Below are 20,303 nucleotides of genomic sequence, written 5' to 3'. Positions count from 1 at the left end.
ACCGCGTATCGTTTGCACTTATTGCACTTTTTTTTTCCATTCAGCCATAGCGAAAACAAATCGAACATTACCGGGGTCAGGGTTGAACCTCGTTCCAAAAAAAAAAAAAAAATACGAGCAATGCGAACAGGGTCCGCTTAAAATGGCTCGTAAAGTTTTAGAGTGGATAGTTTAAAATTGCTTAGCAGGGGACACATAATTTACGGATGGATGAATAATAACACAGTCGGACCTCGAGACGATGAAACATTTTTGTAGATCATCTCTACAAAAATGTTTCATCGTCTCGAGGTCCGACTGCGTTCATCTCTACAAAATCATCTCTACAAAAATGTTTCATCGTCTCGAGGTCCGACTGCGTTATTATTCATCCATCCGTAAATTATGTGTTCCCTGCTAAGCAATTTCAAACTATCCCCTCTAAAACTCTACGAGCCATTTTAAGCGGACCCTGTTCGCATTGCTCGTATTTTTTTTTTTTTGGAACGAGGTTCAACCCTGACCCCGGTAATGTTCGATTTGTTTTCGCTATGGCTGAATGGAAAAAAAAGTGCAATAAGTGCAAACAGTTTGCGTTGATTTAGTGCTGATGGGTGAGTTAGTTAATGTGTAAGACTTGGAATCTACTCACACATATGGTGACCGACATAAATACGTCTTCAAACCTTCAAAAATAATGTAAACAAATATATCAGCTCGAATCAATTGTTTTCTTTTAAAATATGAAAATACTCTGATCTAAATATGTCATTAAAAGTTCACCGTTCGGAGCTGTCATCAACGAGATGGTCTTCGTTATAAATGGCTGACCGTCGACTCGATTGCGGTCAAATCACAGGCTGACCAGATGAGTTCCACATTGTGGAACGAGCGTAATGAGTCAGGGTTAATACGAAAGAAATTGAACTTAACTGTAAAATGAGTCGCTCATAAATTTAGAAAAGACTGATTGTTCATTAGAGTTTTTGCATCGAGTTGGAACGAAATTTCTGCAAACCGTGACAAACTGACAGCAGAGTATATACGAATAAATGCTCCACAATTTGTATTTATTAGTTAATCCTCAGTGCGGCAACGGATTACCGAGCCCACAAGAGTTATAACAGCATCATAAAAGCGGCGTGTAGGGCTTAGCTGAATACCTTTCTCTTCATTATTCAAAGTGTAGTACTAACGTAAGAAGGAGAGTCTTCACTGTGAAATATGTGTGTACAAAATTAAGCATAAATAGGATTAATTGTTTCGGATCCTTTTTCATATTATCTTTTGAGCTCATGTTTCGTACCCTAATTTTTTCATCGATATGCAAACTTTTGGTCAGCTAATAATTTATTGAATAACAGCAGCTAATGAATAAACATTACAACGAATGTATCATTTTTGAGAATTGAAAAAAAAAAACACCCAAGCAGAAACATAAACTACCGAAAAATAGGAAAGAAAAACAACCCTCATTTATCAGGTTACGTTTAAAACAAACAAAAAGTCTCTCGTGTCTGCTCCAAATAGATGGATGAGCTTCAATTATGCAGTCTAAATGAAAAGCACGACGGCCAACCATTACGAAATACATACCTTCATACCTCTTCCTAATCCTTTGCCCTGCCGCAACTCTAAGCGCGCTCCGCCAGCCGTCGTACTTTCGCTTGTTTGCTGTCTTCGAAGATGGGTCTCGGGTTAATCTTTTACTCATTAAAGCCACCCGTTGAGGAGCGGAAGAAAAAGCTAACAGTGAGCAACGCAGAAAAAAAAGTGTAACTAACAACTCTTGTTTTGACGAACAATAACTGTCGGCTTCGGTGGCATCGAATGGTCCCGGCGAATATGTGTGTCCAAGGAAACGAGGGGAATGCTGACGGAGGCACTATGCTGAAATTCATTTGCCCAAAAACAGCATTATTGAAAGCGTTCACTTTTCAATTACACTTTTCCGGACGGGCAATTGTCGTAATCACCAAACAATATGAATGCGAAATGATTTCATGCTTTTGCTGTTTGGCAAATTAAAACTATGACTTGGGTGGTATTTAGCAGAAAATGGTGGTGTTTTGGGAACGTGAGAGCCTCATTTGAATGGATCTTAGCAGTGTAGGGTCGAGTCGGGCGAATTCCATTTCATTTTAGGGGCTGTCAACATACCACGTGGACAGAAAAATCATGTTTTTGAACACTCCCCTCCCCCACCGTGGACAAACGTGGACTTTTCCTATACCCCTCCCCCTGTTGACCACGTGGACATTTCACGAATTATTTCTAAAAAGATCAACATAAAGGGTGTGTCACATCAAATTGCATCACGGAAAAAACGCTGTAACGAATTTAATTTTTAGGAATTATATCTTCAGCTTTCGCTTATAATCAGATAAGAGTGTATAGATCACGTTGGCCATGCTTCACTATCAATTTTTCGTAAATTTGGAAAAATGTAGTCGAACGAAAAAGAGCGTCGTGAATTAATCCTGCGCACTCATTTCGAGAATCCGGAGTTGTCACATCGGGACATCGGTAAGATGCTGGGAATCGTCCAATCCACGGTCAGCAGAGTACTAAAACGATACTTCGAGAACCTAACCATCGACCGGAAGGTGAAGAACGGCAAAAATGGATGCTTCGTCAGTGAAAACGATCACAAGCGCGTAGTTAAGCAGTTTAGACGTGATCCGAGAAGTTCGGTCCGGGATGTCGCCAATAAGCTGAATTTGTCAAGTTCATTCGTCCAGCGGACTAAGCAGCGGGAGGGCTTCTAACCGCGACGAAAGGCAAAACATGGTGGGGAAGACGCGAGCCCGGAATCTGTACACCGAAATGCTGACGAAGCCGCATTGCCTGGTAATGGACGACGAAACCTACGTCAAAAGGGACTTTCGTTAGCTGCCGGGCCTGTTGTTCTTCTCCGCAGAGGACAAATTCAGCGTTCCGGAGGAGATTCGCAAGCAGAAACTATCCAACTTTGCCAAAAAGTACATGATGTGGCAAGCGATCTGCACTTGCGGAAAGCGGAGCGCCCCCTTCGTGATGACCGTGATGACGGTAAACGGGCAGGTTTACCTTAAGGAGTGCCTACAGAAGCGCTTACTACCACTATTGAAGCAGCACGAGGGCCCGACCATCTTCTGGCCGGATCTCGCTTCGTGCCACTATTCAAAGGACGTGTTGGAGTGGTACGAAGCCAACGGGGTCACCTTCGTGCCAAAGGAAATGAACCCGCCCAACGCGCCGGAGTTTCGCCCAATAGAGAAATATTGGGCGATTATGAAGCAGGCCCTCCGGAAGAACCCAAAAGTTGTCAAATCGGAGGCGGACTTCAAGAGAAAATGGATTTCTGTTAAAAAAAAAACTACAACCTGACGTTGTACAGAACCTTATGGACGGGGTAAAGAGGAAGGTGCGAGCATATGGGCTTGGGCTCGAAGTATGAATAGAAAGAAAATGCCAAAAGTTGTTTAATAGTTTTTATTTTACTGTCTAAAATTTTCAAAAGGATCGGTCTACTGGGCGAATTTCTACAGCGTTTTTTCCGTGATGCAATTTGATGTGACACACCCTTTAAAATTAAACCTCGCGTAGATTTCATTTTGGGATTGCTTCTATTTTCTATTTTATAGTTTTATGGATAAAAATGTTAGCTAAATTAATAATAACGGTTTATTTTAAATTCATTTATTTGTTTTCCAACATTTCATGGAAAGTTATTTGTATAGCTATTAAGTTTCTTCCCAATTCCAAGAGATTGTTTTCACCGCTAAAATCCACGTAAAAAAATTACTTGTGAATCTATTCTCGGGAATTCTTTATTTCAATACTCCATTAATACCCGCCGTAAGTTGATTGAGATGTATATGTTTTCAAAAAAAATGAGACAAAGAAATCTAGGGCTTCATTACAAAATAGTTATTGGAATCACGGAACAAAGCAGCAGTGATAATGAAAAAATCGATATCGGTCATGCTATTCAAGTTATAAGAATGTCGCGTTAAATTATGTAGTGTTGGTATGTTTAACACACAAATGGCAGCTCAAATGAACAATGAACCTGCATCGTGATCGCTGGCTTCATGTACCAATGATCTTTCTGTTTGTGGGAGGGAGGCGATCTGGCGTAGTGGTAACATCCATGCCTCTCACGCTAAAGGTTACGAGTTCAATTCTCACACCCGACATTCTTCCAAAAATGGAAGTAAAAGTGACGAACCAGCCAAATGAGTTGAAAGTCACTATAATACAGATAAAAAAAATCTTTCTGTTCAACCTCGTAAGTCTTGGAAAAATTTAGGTTGTTGCCGAATTCGTGCCGGTTTTAACTCTCTAACAGACTGTGAAAACTAGGCATTTAATCAACGCAAATTAAGATACAGCAACATGTTTACATACACATACACTGAAATACCCAAAAGACTTTTTTCAATAAAAAAAAAAATAAAAACATAGAAAAAAATGGTGGCATTATAGTTGCCACCTGCCCGTCTAGCGTATATATCGCACTGAAATGCATATAAACCATCGAAAAAAACTAAATGGACGATAACTTCGTCAAATATGCTTCTTTTCACACACCGCACAAAAAATATCGCACAAAAAACAGGTTTTACTGTAGTTTTAATTTTTTTCGCGCCCAAAAAAATCAGGCATGCTAGATATCAGAACTAGTTACCACAGTTAGGCTAGAAGTAATAATTTATTGTTAAAGAAGAGAAAAAATAAAATCGTTGATGGTAATATAGTTACCACTACCCGTAAAGGGGTTCATGGAAAAAATCCAAAGCATCAAAATTATAGATACACAATTATTCGAATATATTGGGTCAATTAAATAGTATCCGCGTTTTTCTGTTTAATTTCTGGATGATTTTTTTGAAGTAAGACTACGTCTAACTGGAAGATGAGGGGGTAAAATGAAAATCTAGGCACTGAACAAGTAGCAAAAAATTAAAGATTTCGAGCGCTTGTAACTCGATGATTTCTTAATAGAGCGCAAAGATGTTTGCAGGGTCTGGGCTATACCGTGGATCCATCAAAGCTTTCCAACTATTCGCCCTGTTTTTTAAGCGCGTCATCAGAGATTAATGTGACACTTTTCTGTTCATCGATTTTGGTGGTTCCTTCCATAATCGCCTCGTGCAAACTATCCAGTTGTGAACCGCACAACACTGAATTAACCTTTTGGCTATGTAACTCCTCATGATCGAAGATTCGCTTCCAGTTTCACCATACACACAGCGTCCCTTTTTTGGAGTCAAGGCTTTGATGATATTTGTAGTGGTTTGTCTCGCTTATCCCATGATATTTTGCGGACGATATCGTATTTTTCCCGTTTCTATCAACCGTGATTATTTGCTCCAGAAATGGGTTGATTTAGTTGTGCTTCGCTGATGACAATTAGTCAATCAACTTCCTTTAGAATAATTCATGCGGCTTCCAAACATCGAGTTTCTCTGCGTGGCCTCTTTTTCAAACTTTTGATTGCCTAATTCTTATTCCTAGTTTACACAGTGTGAGGTATTGATGAATCGATCCTTCCGCAACATCTAAGCCCAACCTCCCAAAACATGTTTGGTTTCTCTTAAAAAACTGAGCAAGGTTCTTTTCCATGCTATTCTATATGTCGAAATTATTGCGCTCAAGAAAAGTGGCCCGAACAATTGATAACCGGAAGGATCAAAATCTGGTGAGGGCGACGGGTGAAATAGCACTCCTTAGGGAAACATAACATTTTCGGCCGGACTGTCAAAGCCTTTGTCCGGTGGAATACGACGTCTATCATATTGGCTAATTCTGTTAGTTTGTTCTAGATCGCTGACTTTAATTTCGTTTAGTTATGAGCAGTACTTGTTAGAATTTATCGAAGCTTTGTAGATGCACATAAATCAGAATTCCTTTCCAATCTCACCCAAGCCAGGGCTCGGCGCTATCATATCATATGAGGATAGTCAGGGGACATGTATAGGAGAAGTGCGTAATAAACACCCCCTAAACGAGAATGGATTTATCTTGACCGTGTTCTTAAAATTTAAGGTAACAACTACGTCAGTACACATTTTAGTTAACCCTCAGTCATCTGTAATCGTTCTGTATTTTGGATACTGAATAACAAAAGTGCTACGAATTTTATTTTGTAAGGCACTCAAATTCTAAATTTCCAATCATACGGTGTTAAATAGCCCAGCAGAAGTATAATATGCCCATGAGTTGTTTCTCTCAGAGACTATAAAGTTTAGAGAAACAGCTTGAATGAATGAGAGATTCCATCAATCTATTCCCGTCATGCCCACCAGCGAAGAGAAGAAACCGTTCCTCCGATGTGCGTGTTCTCTCAGTATTCGTGCATTAATTCTCCAGTCCGCGCTCTTGTTTCCCTGCATTCTCTGAGTACATAATATTGATGCCAGATGTGAAGACATGTTTTCGTTTTGAAGACATTTAATTTTGTGAAAACATACTGAGGTCATTTCGAAGTGTGTGAAAACAATTGTTTGTGTGATTTATCGAAAATGATTTAGAAATATCGTGATGGTTTGCTATTTAATTTTCATTATGATTACATTTGAAAACATTTATTCGTGCCATGCAGAGATATTTGAAAAAATCATCTGGCATCCCTCACATACAAGCTATTTCTCTCGTGAGAATGTTTACGGCCGAAAGCTTGCAAATTGCCCCGATCGAGGGTATGTCATACTGCCCGATGGTAAACTGATACGGAAATTATCAAATTGAGAAAGAAAAGAATCCTTTCTTACCATTTTCTTCATTTGAGATATTTCACTGGGAACTCGACACAATAAATATGACCCACAGTTATCGCCTCTGAATCGGTTTCAAGTAACAAAAACCTTATAGAAATGATGTAGAAAGTTATATCGAAAATCGCTTCCAAAGAAAATTATTTTTCTTATTTTTTTAAAGCATGTTACAAATGTAAAACTTGCATGGTAAGATTCTATCATTGACTAGCACGATTACCTATATCCATTGCATTTCTATTCTTGCTGGTTTACGAGAAAATCAGGCGGGTCAAATTGCCTGGCAGGCGCGTTTTAGACACATCTCCTCTACAAATTCGTATCAAATGAGTTTTGTCTTCTTGACATTTTATAGTTATTCAATGGCTTATCTCAGGAAAAATAACATTTTATAAGTTGTGATAGATGTGTTCGTTGCAATATTTCCTATCAATTGATGCAAACATCTTTTCGATCTATTAAGAAATGTTCGAGTTATAAGCATTCGAAATCTTTCTTTTTTCCTGGATGTTCTGTGTTTAGGTTTTCATTCTCATTTTCCGCCTTGACGATTTTCAATAAACAACTGTCACGATAAAAGACGAAATATATCGCCAATCCGGTTGGGTTTGGAGGAGTTTCCTCGGTTACCTCGTCAGGTTTCCCGAAGATAATTCTCCATCGTTGTGGTTGGAGTTCGATGAAAAAAAAAATACGCGCAATGAATAAAAGTGATCGATAGTTCGCAATGAATCGTCGAGTGATCGATAGTTTGCGTTTACATAATCACATCACTTACCTCAGTGAATCCTGATTCTTAACTCTCCCACTAACAAACTATCCCTTCCATGACAATCGCAAAGGAACCACGCTTTAGAGGCGATTTTTATGGTTGCGAATATCATATTAACATTCCCCTTGCTCTTGTGACTGTAAGGATGTGACTTGCTCAATGAGAATGGTTTCTAGTCCCAAGCAGCGGCGTAGTGAGGGTAGACAGCGCTCCCGGCAAATGATGAAAATGTCACCCCAAAAAGTACCAATTTTTTCGATTTTTTTATTAGTTTTGAGATTGTGATATTTTGTATAAATTTGAGGAAAACTACTCACTTATTCCAATGTTCACTTTGAGCAGTTTATTCGTATTTAGAAGGTTATAAATAGCATTGGTCTTTGTTTGAAAGTGGAAATGGATTTTCAGGTGAAACAGCGCAATCCTATATCATCTATGTTCTATATCTATATTAATAAAAATCGAAGGGCAAATGTGTTGCTAAGCGCAAAACCCGAAGAAGGAATGGTCCGATTTGATTCCTCTTTATTTTGTTGTATTTGTCTTGAGCCATAGATCAATATAGAGTACAGAAAAACCGGAAAATTTCCGGAGAACTCTGAATGAAGTTTGGAAAATTCGTTAAATTGAATACCCATATTTTCGAAAATTACATCATTATAAGCGTTGTTAGTCCAATCGATGTTTGCGCTAACGAAATTGATCTTTATTTGAAGGTGGAAATGGTGAAAGCCATTGTTAATAGGTAGTAGTTTGATTTTAAAATGTTGTTTTAGGTAGCGAGAATAACGATTTCTTCTCGAAAAATAGTTAGTTATAATAACAATAGGCTCTTTCATTTTTTATGTTTTTATTGTTATTGCGTATCTGATAAAGCGCTGGAAACATTATACAATGTTCAATATGTTTTTCATATTTTTGTTCAAATGCACTTTATTTGAAAACAGGCTGCCAAATAGTGATCTGTCAAAGGAGAGCGATGTTTTGTTTCGATTGCATTCATAGTAGAAAATATAGTTTTCGTGTGTAAGTATATCTGAAAAAAGTTATCAAAAACACATTTCCTCGCAAAGTAAATTCCAGTAAGTACAGTAAATATATTTTTCAAAACACTTTTGAAATCAAGAGCTTCATCCCTCTTGATTTTAAAAATATATCGCCATGAAAATTGAAGATTTCATTTTTAATCAATGCTTTTTCATTTCATTGACATTTCTTCTATGTTGATTCCATCATTGAATCGAAATGACATGAATTATATTATTTTCGAATGCGATTTATTGACAGTTTTCATTAATTCTTTTATAAAAGAGACCTGTCACCTCGGGGTGTAATAATAATTCTCCAATATTTGATCCACAATTCTCTTGCCCTGAATTTGCGTATCTTCAAACTGCTTTTTATACGTAGTTAACTATTTCCATTAACTATATTGACTATTGTGAGTGCCAAATCCCTCACGTCATCGGATTTCAATATTTTTGCGCCAGTATTTGCTGATGATAGTTGATAAAATTTGGAATATAAATTTTGCAATGGTTCATAAATCCATTATGACTTCCAACCGAACTCCATAAGTCGTAATCGATACCAATTTCTGTATTCGAAATCATGCTTTAGTGATGAAGGACATGAACGAGTTGTATATGTGTAACTCTGTAAAACATTCATTTAAAGCCAACGATAGTTTCTTTTTATTTTAATATGTTTTGGGAACGACTCTTTTGTAGATGACGTATTTTAGTGAACAAAAACATTTCAGTGAAACTTTTCTGATGGCATAAGCTCTCAATATATGAAAAAAAAAATCGTTTTTTCCATTTATTGGAAGCTTATGCCCTCAGAAAAGTTGCACTGAAATGTTTTTTCGATATTTGATTTCGTTGGGAAGATTCAACCAAAAAGATGAGGTCACCTCAAGGGATATAGTATTGCTGTGCGAATTTCCAAACGCGTTTTTTTCTGGAAACCATGTTTTTTTAGCTGGGTGTATCGATGCCTCAGGATCTACTCGATCGATTTAACTGAAATTTGTTTTCAACATGTAAAAATGGATTATCCGAAGCGTTACACAGCCGTTTTCTGATATTTAATTTTTTAGAGTTTTATATGAGCTTTCATACACCGATTTTTCATGAAAAATGACTCATTTTCAACAAAAATCGCCACAATTTCGGATTTTTAAAAACCCCTATGTAACGCTTTAGGTATTGTCATAAAGTTTCAAAATATATTAGGCTGTCAAAAAAGTCCTGCGGTATTTTTTTTTAAATTTTCATTTGTTCATAAAATTAGTTACAATCATCTGTTTTAAGTCAAATATGCGCCGTTTTGTTCGATGACTTGTTCCCAACGAGATGCCAACTTCATAATACCCCTGTTATAGAAGCTCGCTTCCTTATTGGCAAAAAACTTGGATAGCCAATTTTCACAGGCCTCTTTTGTGGCTAACTTCTGACTACCTAGCTCGTTCGCCATGGACAAAAACAGGTGGTAGTCACTTGGTACAAGGTCCGGACTATACGGCGGATGCAAAAGAACCTCCCATCCGAGCTACCGGAGCTTCTGGCGCGTCACCAAAGAAGTGTGTGGCCTGGCGTTGTCCTGATGGAAGACAATGCGGCATCTGTTTATCAAAGATGGCCTCTTCTTCATGAGTGCTACCTTCAAGCGGTCCAGTTGTTGGCAGTACAGGTCCGAATTGAGCGTTTGGCCATAGGGAAGCGGCTCATAATAGATTATTCCTTGACAATCCCACCAAACACACAGCAGAACCTTCCTGGCCGTTAATGAGGGCTTGGCCACTGTATGAGCCGCTTCAGCGGGTTTCGACCACGACCGTTTGCGCTTCACGTTGTCGTAAGTGACCCACTTTTCATCGCCAGTCACCATCCGCTTCAGAAACGGGTCGATTTTGTTGCGATTCAGCAGCGATTCACATGCGCCGATACGGTCAAAGATGTTTTTCTACGTCAACGTGTGTGGCACCCATACATCGAGCTTCTTTGTGAATCCTAGCTTCTTCAAATGGTTAATAACGGTTTGATGACTTATCCCCATCCCCATCCCATCCCCAGCTCCCAGGCCGATGCTACGGCTGCTACTATGCCGGTCTTTCTCGGCTAATTCAGCGATTTTGTCGCAATTTTCGACGACAGGACTTCCGGAGTGTGGCGCATCTTCGACGACCTCTACACCAGAACGAAAACGTTGAAACCATCGTTGTGCGGTGGAAATGGAAACTGTATCGGGTCCATAAACTGCACAAATTTTATTGGCAGCTTGAGATGCATTTTTGCCTTTGTCATAGTAGTACTGTAAAATATGTCGGATTTTCTCTTTATTTTGCTCCATATTTGCGACACTATAACTCACGAACGACTTAACCAAACTGTCAAGGACTATATTATAGCGCGCAAAAATACCTTTCCAACAAGCTATAGTATGACTCGATACAATGAATACAACTAGAACTACGCGCTTACAACGATACCTCGCGGAAATACCGCAGGACTTTTTTGACAGCCTAATATCATTAGACAGGAAATTTATCCAGCGATTTTGTTTTTGCTTGAAACACGAACAGAAAATATAGTAAGAAAGATAAACAATTCGACGATTGAAATGGGTATGTTTTTTCGATTGCATTCACTACTCGCTTTCCTCCCAGACGCAACGAGCAATTTTTTGCCTACATTCGGGTTCACAATGTTAATCGATGCGCATTATAAACTCATAGATTTATTTGACTTAGGCTTATATTTATGTAGATCTCAACTATTTAGACTTGTGTTTAAAAAGGATAAATGATGACTCCTTGCCTTCTTCTGCATAATTAAATAAAGAGAAAAAAATTGTAGTAATAACTTTAAAGGTATTTTTGTGTACATTTTTTGAACAGAATCTGGTTCCGAATTCTACAACGTTATCTCATCACGGGTTCATACAGGATTTTTTTTTCAGAGCTTCCATTGGATGTATCAAAAGAGAAAAAAATACAGATTTTGAACAATAAAAAAACTCAATTCAAATGCAATAATTACATCACAGTCCTATGTCAAGATCCCATCCATTCCCCTAGGCCCAGACCCATTAACTTTCGTTTTGGTTTGACTTTCTTCGATCCAGACCGATTTGTTTGGGTTGGGTTCGGCATGAAATGACTGATGATGAATTAGAGAGATTTTAAACTTTTCAGTTCATTCGCCTCTAATGTCTGCTAGATTTTCCCAGGTTCCTAAGTTTAGAAGATCGTGTTAAGGAAACGTATTCTAGTCTGCACAAAGGCAAGCGAGTACAAAAGTACTCGCAGTTTGCACTTATTTGCAAAACCGATTTCCCCACGCTACTTGGATTTGAAGTCTGTGTTAGGGAAACACATTTCAGTCGGAACAAAAATACCCCCGACCTGCATGAATTTGCAATGTCAATTCTCCCAGATCATGGTTCTGAAGTCTGTGTTGGGGAAACACATTTCAGTCGGAACAAAAAAACCCCCGGCTTTCATTTGTTTGCAATGCCGATTTCTCCAACACTGCTTGGTTTTGAAGTCTGTGTTAGGGAACACATTTTGGTGAGAACAAAAATCCCCATACTTTCATGTATTTGCAATGCCGATTTCCCCAAGGCTGCTTGGTTATGATGGCTGTGTTGGGGAAACCGTAAGTCGGGCCGAGCAAACGAGGTAGTTAGGGCGTTTAGATAACGCTCAACATTTTACAGTTATTCAATTGTTTTTTTTAATGAAAAATAACATTTTATTAATTGCGATAGATGCGTAGAAATATTCTATAATATAAATATCTTTCCGATACAGTAATAAATGTTCGAGTTATAAGCATTAGAAATCTTTCATTTTTTCTTGCATGTTCTGTGTTTATGTTTTCATTTTACCCCCCATATACTCCGGTTAGACGTTGTCCCACGTCAAAAAGGAATCGACCATCTTCAGCTGATTCTACAAAGCCATGGCTTTTTTCAGCACCATGAAAGCTTTCTACTGAAGAGTTATATCAGTTTCGAGGCATTTCAAAATAATACCCGAAGTGATAAACAAGAGAACTGAATCAATTAGTTTCGTAGTTCTACTCTAAACATGCGGTCGTGCCGAGGATACAATCCCCTACAGTTGTTGTTTCGTTATCGAGTAGAAAATCGCCGATAAAAATAGCTTTATGGCGGGTTTACATTAGGGAGATCTATAGCTATAGATGGATTTATTCACGTGAAAATAGGTGTAAACGGGTGAGAATAAATATGATACACTTATTCGAGGTATATATAATTTGAATAAATTCAGCATATGTAAACGCTTGTGAATTTCTCACCGGTGAGAAATCACTAAAGTTGGATGCAGTTCTACTTCAGGTGAATAATTTCACCGAAGATATGAATATATTCATTATAGAAGTTCACGCTAGTGTAAACGGTTGATGCGATTTCTATAAATCTCATCATATTTCTTCATATGAATATATCACTAGTCTAAACCCACCCTTAGGAAACTGAATATTATCAACTGCATACAATGAGCTACATATTTTTATTGATGACAACAACTGTTAGAATACGTTAGAAACAAATGTACCAACGCAAAAAAGTACCCCAATGGATTCTATATGGAGTATGAAATATTAAACTTCCTGTTACTGGTTGACCATATCTCATACCTCTATGAATCTATTGTAAATATCTCAGACAGGTGTGAAAAATGTAGAGCTCCGTAAAAGGAAACTAGTTGTAAAGTGTCAGCACAAAGCCAATTATAGAATTTATGGTTTAGTAAATCCCATTTTGGCAAAGCCAATAAATGGCATTGGATGTTCTCTAAGCGGCATTAATTAACATCGCAGTATTTACGTTAACACTCTCTCATTTTCTTAAGCAACATGTTTAGAGTTACGTGAGGGTTATTGTTGTTCTCTGGGTCGAGTGATGACCAATAAATATAATGTTTAAGAGCTTGTTATGCTAATTGAGGGGTCTAAATCTTCAAATCTGTGCCCATCCGACGTCGTGATTTATTCTACGTACAAACGAAATTGCTCCATAACTAACCATAACACAGAGAGAGGGAGATACTATCGCACGGTGGCGGCTCGTCTCGTTCGAGTTAACCATCCAACAGTTTCGTTCCATCAATTAAATTTTTCTTCCTCATAATTCTGTAATTTATTCCGTAGCTTGTCCCATTCTCTCATTATCGCTCCGTTTGATCTTAATATGGTCATTATTTTATTAGCTTAGCATTTGAAAAGCACGACAACAATCTGTACCGAAATCAAGTAGCGGCACGTCAAGCTCTTGCGCTCGTAAGCTTCGAGCGTAGCCAAGCGCGCGGACTCCAGGAGTAATCCATTACGTAACAACACTTTGGAGGTTCGGCAGAGGAAACCAGAAACCGAGGTGAGAAAAGAGATCAAAACCAATAGATGAGGGGTTTACCTTTCGGCGTGTTGCATGCCAACAGTGGACGGAATGTTTGTTCTTTTTTCGACGGGAACTCGGGACCCGCAAGTGGTGTCCAATTTCGAAGAGCTGACACACATCGCTCCAATATGGCAATTTAGTAGTTAAATTGAACGGCTCCGTTCGTTGAATAATTAAACCTTGTTATAAGTGTCTGCATGACAAAACGGCCTACGATTGTATAACTTTGCGACGAATCTCTCCGCCAACCGTTCGTTCTACATGGGAACCGCTTGTTTGTTCAGCGAGCGAAGCAAACCTCCACCAGCTAATAGGGACCCACTTATGGGGGCTGCGTATGTAACCAAATGACGTGTAAGCAAATAATTATCCTCCACAAAATATCTTCTCAGGCCATGTTTGATCGTGAACCATTAACTTCAGAAACAATGAGCTCATGCATCATATGCGGAACTTCCACGTGGGCAGCAGCAGAAGCTTCTTGAGAGCGACCCACTAGTCATACAATGAATCTGTTATACAATCGAATGTGAAGTGTGTCTTTGGTGGCACAGAACGCGGATTTTCCGCCTCGTTGCGATCGCAACAAATACCTTAAATTTTTTTTGGGATCCATTGTTCTCAAAACGGATTCTAATTGGAGTAACTGTTTAGAGCATTTTTAAAAAAGAATTTGGGAATGTAGGCGATTTGCACCCACAATTTGAACGCATCATCTCATCATCATTAGAAAATAACTGACTCAGATCATGGGAAGATATTTTAAACAGTTACGCAAGTGTCGCCCATCGCTGGTCGCCATTAAACCACACTTGGCACGCCTTGCCGACGGCGGAAGTCAACGACGCAAGGTTTGCCGGCGGTGCGACTTTGGCAAGCCATTTTATTGGCCACGGAAGGGTCCACACGTAAATGGTGGAAATGTGAGTGAGGCATTTTTGAGTTTACGGTATAGTTTCCCGTTTTACCAAATGTGGCATAATTTCAATTATGGCTGCACCACGAACGACGTTCCCGCGCGAAGGTGGCTTCGAATCGGCTGGGTCACTTTAATGTCAGGCGCCACGATTAGTCACTCTATCTTTTTCGGTCATTTTACAGCCACGACCCGCCACCAGCGTAAACTCATAAATTACGAGGGGTCAAAAGACGGCACTCATTCAGTCACTTCAGCGGGCGGTCATCAGCGGCCATCTGCGACACGATTTGTTTTTTTTTTATTTTTTTGAAGAGCTGTTGTGATAAAAAGCGACTTCGTGTAGCTCGAAAGTGAGAGTTGTCTGGAGTTGTCACGTTTCAGATTTGCTCGCACAGCATCGCACGGGATCGCGATATAATTAAGTCGGGGAGAAATGGCTAACAGCGGAGTAAAAGCTGTATCGAGATTTCTCGCAGGCGCTAACCGGCTTTGACGGTGTTGCGGTGTCAATCAATCTCCGCCACTTCTGGTTGGTTGCGTGCAATGAAATTGATGCGCCTCTTGCCGCGTAGGGTTCGCAAGACACCAACAGTGGAAGGGATATCACAACGAACCGTGGTCTGCTGGAGTTGATTGATTCTGATCGCGCACTTCCCATTTAGTGCAAGCGCGTTTATGCAATAGCGAGGCTTCATCAGTATCAACTTCATCTTAGCACTGGTGGTCATTGCGTGTTTGGTTACCGATATCTGTCGTAAGCCCGGAATTACTTGGTAGCCGATTGACGCTCGTGGCAGATTTTCCTTTAATCTAGTGTGAGTTCATCTAACCAATTAACAATATTGGAATATATTTATGAACAATATTGGTCCAAAATTATATGGAAACCGGCATAAAAAACAATTCTGATTTTCTAAAATTTAAAAAATCTAGAAATTAATAGATTGTTTACCTACCGTGAAATCATCTACAATTTGTAAATGAGAAAGAGAAATATTTAAAATAGTTTAGAATATTTGTTTTCGTTTAGTTCTTGTTGTATTATTAAAAGGTAAATAAACAAATAATGAGATTATGAATATTGAAAATATACTTCGTTTTATTTATTCAGAGCTCGAAAAAGGTCGAAAATTCATGCCTCAGCACTAGAATACCCCCTTAACTGTCTGACTGAGTAAACATCACTGCAAAAATTGGTCTAAAAAGCGCTGTACTCGAAAGGAACCGATTCTGAACATATGTGTGCGAATACTTCGAACAATTACTAAATGAATGAATTGGGTTTTGGTCCGCAAACATTCACATTTTTGAATAAGTTATACGTAGAAGTGGCATATTTTTTCTTTGTAATCACTGTATAAGGTGTCATTCGAAACAATTAGTGTCGTCTGCAAAGTTATGTATTTCAATGTCATTTAAAACTTTTTGGTGTATCCAGTTGATATACAGTCAACCCTCCTATAGCGCGGTGAGTGCGTACCGCGTTATCACGTTCGTCGCCCAACGCGACGTTTTTGAGTTTCTTGCAGGGCCCAACTTGCGAATAAATTGTTAAATGAAGATCAAACTTAGTTTGTAGATAACTTTTACATGATCTAGCAATGTTTGTTTCCAATTGAAGACGAATTGATGACAATAACACATGCCAAAGTCATATTCTAGGGGTCTTGCAAAAAAACTGCAGTACAAACCATCCGTACTATAAATTAATAAAAAGTATAGTATAAACAGTATAATATCATGGTTATGATTTTATTATTTTTCTTCATATCCTATAGTTACATTTAGGTGCCTATTCTATCAAATCCCTTCTAAAAATCCTGTTTAATTTGAACGAGGAAAGTGTCACCCATATGTGGGTGACGGGACGCCGAAAGTGTTATATGGAAACCGCGCTATAAGAAACTTGGATTTAACCATACAAACCAGGCTAATTCGTAGCGCGTTGTGTGGAAACCGCGTTATAAGAAACTCAGAACTAGTACAAATTTCATCATTCGTACCGCGTTATTTGGAGACCAAGAAATATAAAGGACAAGATGAATTATGAATTGTTTTATATTAAATTGGTGTGTTCATATAAGAAAATGATTTAAAGTGAAACAAAAACTTAACTAAAAAACTGTTTTCCGAGGAGGCGATCTGGCGTAGTAGTAACATCCATGTCTCTCACGCTAAAGTTCACGAGTTCAATTCTCACTCCCGACATTCTCCCAAAAATGGAAGTAAAAAGTGACGAACCAACCAAATAAGTTGAAAATCACTCTAATACAAATAAAAAAAAAACTGTTTTCCGACAAATAAGAAAGAATTTCGTAAAATTATATAATATTTTAACAATCATCCTCGCTGTCAAATCAGAGCTGCAATCCATCACCGTCAATGTCACAAAAAAGTTGACCATAGTCACTCAATTCCTCTCACGGCACGTGAGATCCAAATATTCAGTAGTGCTACTCACTCTTTTGTTTCTGTCACCTAACCAAATGACGGTTGGTTCCAATGCATCTCACTGTCGATCACTCTGTTTACAACATTACGTTACGAGATCGGTGGTTATGGCGTATGATGGTAGTAGAAATGTGAGTAATCAGACAGTTCCAATCATTTTTTGACAATCGCGACGGTTGTTTAGATTTGTTTGTTGCCACGTAGAAGTTGTTGTTGTTGTTGGAGATGTCTAAATTTTTCGTTTATTCGATTATCGATTAATCGTGGGGCCAATATTCGATTCATTCGAACAATTGTCTTTCAGAATTCGATTAATCGAACGAATATTTATTTCTTGTAATTAAAATGAACAGACATTTATAATAAAAAATATTATGGTGTCATAACTTTAAAAGTTACTTTAAATATAATTTGAAAATAAACATGGTGCAGCATAATGGCTTTTGAATGAAATGATATTTAAGTATATTGATAAATTTACCATTTCATAATTATTTGCGGATCATGAAAACGATCCGATTGAAAACCGACAAGGCGTGTTTTTTTATTTAAAGTTAATATTACCAGAACTATTGAAGTTAATAAACGTGAGATGAACACAAAAATTTTTGTTTTTTCATAAAATGAAAGAAAATCGCTCAAAAATCATCCACTTCCATAGAGGCTTTATTAAGAAACTTCTTATACAGTGCCACAAATTGCGCCACGAACACTTCCAAATGGAATATATGTTTGCTTCCTTGCTGCATCCTGTTTTCATAATATCGCAGACTCATATTGCAATTTTCAACCAGATTCGGTCCAATCCACAGATTATAACATTCGATAGAACGCCTTGGGATAGTAGCTCGTATAGCTGTTCCCTCACCACTTCCAGCTTCTGTGGACTTTGTTCGAGGACAATCTGATTGGCGGTTTCTCGAAGGAATATTTGCCAGTCAATTTCCGGCACCTCTTAGTTGACCGTGAACGGTTACTGTTGTACCTTGCAAGCTTCCAGCATGAGGATAGCGCAATTATTTTCGCTAGCTCCAAAGGAATGTGCTGAAATGCAAATAGTGTTGTTACATTCAAGAAAAAAAAGGACAATCTTACATTCAAAATTTGAAGAATATCCTCCTAACGACTCCTAACCGCGGGAATAACCCACGAAGTAGAATAAAAGTACGAAGTAGTACAAAATCTGCACGTCGACAAATACTTTTCAATGGTTCTTCTCAGCGTCTCTTGGGTATCTTTGGTCAGCTAATCCACCTCGGGCAAGACGAGTCTCATGTTCACTCTACCCGCTGGGATCAATTTGCTTGATCAAATCCGACACGACCACCCTGTTATATATCCCGGCAATCGATGAATTCAACTCGATGTGGTAATTACTGCTGATGGTCCTGATTACCACCTTCCGGTTCGAGGGCGTTGTGAAGTTCATTATCTCATTGCGTAGCCGTTCCGGGCCCGGTTGGTAAAGTTTCCGCAGCAGACACATGATGCGAGTTTTCTTACTGGCCTGGAAGGACCGTAGAACATGCGGGAAGTCTCGCTGGGAGCAAAGATTAATCAGATGTGTAACTTGCGTTTTGTGGTAGTCCACTTTGGACAGCTGGCGCAGCCGGTAGCGGTCAACCCGGAGAGCCATTGTACACAAAAATATTTGATGTATAATGTATACAAAAATACTTGGTGACTTGTTGTTTTCGTGTTGGCCTTTGTCAGAGTCATCACCTCCAGAGATGCCAGACGATTTTTTTGGAAAGTCTTCGATAAAAATCTGAAATGTTGATGTGTATAAATGGCAGATATATTTGAAGCCGCGAGAATAGCAAAGTAATGTATGATAAAAGGGGTTGTTAGCGCAGGGGAAATACCATATCCCTGCAGTCGACAACTGAAAATATAAGTCTGCAACAGGATAGACAGGACATTAAATATCAGTAAAATTGAACCCCCCCCCCTCCCCGATCGGGATCCGCAATAGAGGGGATAGTCAAGGCGTGTCATTCCACAAACTTAGTAGTAATACAAATGACACGTGTAATACTACGTAGAGTCGGCGAAGTGCCACTAGAAACGTTAAGGCCATCTGAAAAGATGAAAAGAAAATACATGCCTGAAAATACAATATTCTTCAAATTGTATTTAAAATGAAATTGTATATTCACATCTGGCATCCCTGGTCGTGAGATACGATTTCACTGAGGCTATGCTATATAACATGTAGCATGATATTTGATACTTGCGGTGCCAAAGATATATCGATGTAGTTATGTGGAATAATGGTGCTAGTGCAACAAGTGTATAATCGACTGTAGCCGAGTCTATGTAAATTGCGAAAAGACCACCGGAATAGCGTTGGAGGTAAATTTTCAATGCACTGACATGGAACAAATTGCGACATGCGATCAGCTAGTGTATTGTTCTACGAGGGCAAGAATGAATCATCAATCAATTATCGTCAACTGATTCTACAAAAAAAATCCATTTCAGGACGATCAAACCATTCTACTGAACAGATATTTTTAAAATTTTACATCATTATAAAATACTCTCCGAAGTCATATACAAGCGACTTATATAAAATAACAGCGTAGTTCTACATCAACAATGCGGTCGTATCTTGCCCACGACCTTCTATATATTTTTTTATCAATTCAAGCCGTTTACACACCAGGGGATTGTTATATATATAGGATAAACAAATCTTAGGGAATTTCCGATTCGTTTGGTATGTAAATCGCGAAAATCCGTTCGCGGCAAAAATAGCTATTAACGTTAACTTTATTTCATGAAAATGTGACCTGTTTTCTGATTTGGCGCCCTTAATGAAAGACGTAGTTGTATGTCAAAATACGTCTTCGTGTGCTGATGGGTGAAATGAACAAATAAAAGCATCTGTTTAAAAAACAGATGCCTAAACATGTTTGTTTGTTGGGAGCAGACATCTATTTTTTTTTCTTTTTTCATCTCTTCTCATCTCTGGGTTCAATCCCAAAAA

At 38.5% G+C, this 20,303-nt stretch overlaps 1 protein-coding gene and 1 pseudogene across 1 annotated transcript in view; both read right to left on the bottom strand.

Annotated features, from left to right (window-relative positions):
• The window catches only part of LOC129764438 (uncharacterized protein DDB_G0283697), a 342,339-nt gene that overhangs the window by 184,982 nt on the left and 137,054 nt on the right, over positions 1-20,303 (bottom strand). The window lies entirely within an intron of this gene.
• On the bottom strand, positions 17,950-18,947 carry LOC129764444 (replication factor C subunit 3-like; annotated as a pseudogene).

Source organism: Toxorhynchites rutilus, chromosome 2 (assembly GCF_029784135.1).
Source record: "Toxorhynchites rutilus septentrionalis strain SRP chromosome 2, ASM2978413v1, whole genome shotgun sequence".
In the NCBI taxonomy this organism is placed as follows: Eukaryota; Metazoa; Arthropoda; class Insecta; order Diptera; family Culicidae; genus Toxorhynchites; species Toxorhynchites rutilus.
This window is presented reverse-complemented; position numbering and strand designations above follow the sequence as displayed.